This window comes from Panthera pardus, unplaced genomic scaffold, assembly GCF_024362965.1.
Source record: "Panthera pardus isolate Hobbes unplaced genomic scaffold, ASM2436296v1 HiC_scaffold_3, whole genome shotgun sequence".
Taxonomy (NCBI): domain Eukaryota; kingdom Metazoa; phylum Chordata; class Mammalia; order Carnivora; family Felidae; genus Panthera; species Panthera pardus.
Window position 1 is genome coordinate 3603281 of NW_026526876.1, and position 983 is coordinate 3604263.

Genomic DNA, 983 nt, shown 5'->3' on the forward strand with positions numbered 1-983 from the left:
ATGAAACATATTTCTTACAACTATTTTAGTTTCCTCCATTCCCGGGCTAACGTCCTTGTTCTCCGTCACAGCGTCAAGGTCTTGAGCAATGCGATTTAATGAGAGGTTTTTGATCATAGGTTAGCCAACCTCATAGGTTAAAAAGAACTCATTGAAAGCTTATTTATTTATTTATTTATTTATGGGAGTTGTTTCTTTTCCTATGTTTAAAAACAATTTACATTTCATTTTCTGATAACTAGTTTTGTCCTGTACCGGTTTTCTATTGCTGTTGGCCTTAAAAAAAAAAAAAAAAAAAAAAAAAAAAAAAGCTCTTCTGGTGACAAGTTCTGTGACGGGGCGGTGACGGAGGGGGGGCGAGGTGCACCTGAAAGTGGCCGGGGTGCCCTTCAGGGGAGTCCCCACCGAGCGGCGCCTCCTGCTGTCCCCAGACCAGCCCCCACGAGCTAGGAAAACGACACCGCTCCTCTCCTGAAGCTCAGGTCTCTGGCTTGTCTGTTGCAAGGGAATTAAGGAGCGGGATTTGACCGGGAGTCAAGGGGGGGTCGGAATTACAAACACACCTTGTATTTCCTTGCGTTGGAGAGAAAACGGAGAGCCGTGACCCCGACGTGACTTGAACACGCAACCTTCTGATCTGGAGTCAGACGCGCTACCATTGCGCCACGAGGTCACCGGACTCCCGTGACTTTTGATCTTTTAAGACTCTTCCGTCCTACACCTCCCGGTCTCGTACCTGCCGGGTTCCTTTGCCCCCCGGGGGGGGAGGGGCCGCAGGGCGGACAGGGCGCAGGCGCGGGCGGAGGGCTGCACCCCGCGAGGCCCGGGGCTCCCCCGCCGCAAGGCCAGTATCCCCGGAGCCGCCGCCGCCACCTGCCGGTCGTGGTGCTTGATCTCCGCCTGGGACAGGCGGCTTCAGGGGCCCCAGAGCGGGCCGGGCTGCCGTCTCCGGGGGCCACCAGAGTTGGGGACCCGGAGGGGGC

General features: G+C 55.2%; 1 non-coding gene across 1 annotated transcript; it reads right to left on the bottom strand.

The window, feature by feature from the left end:
- Positions 1 to 601: 601 nt before the first annotated feature.
- On the bottom strand, positions 602 to 673 carry TRNAW-CCA (transfer RNA tryptophan (anticodon CCA)). Its single transcript has one exon. It is a non-coding gene; the product is annotated as a tRNA-Trp (tRNA).
- Positions 674 to 983: the final 310 nt, after the last annotated feature.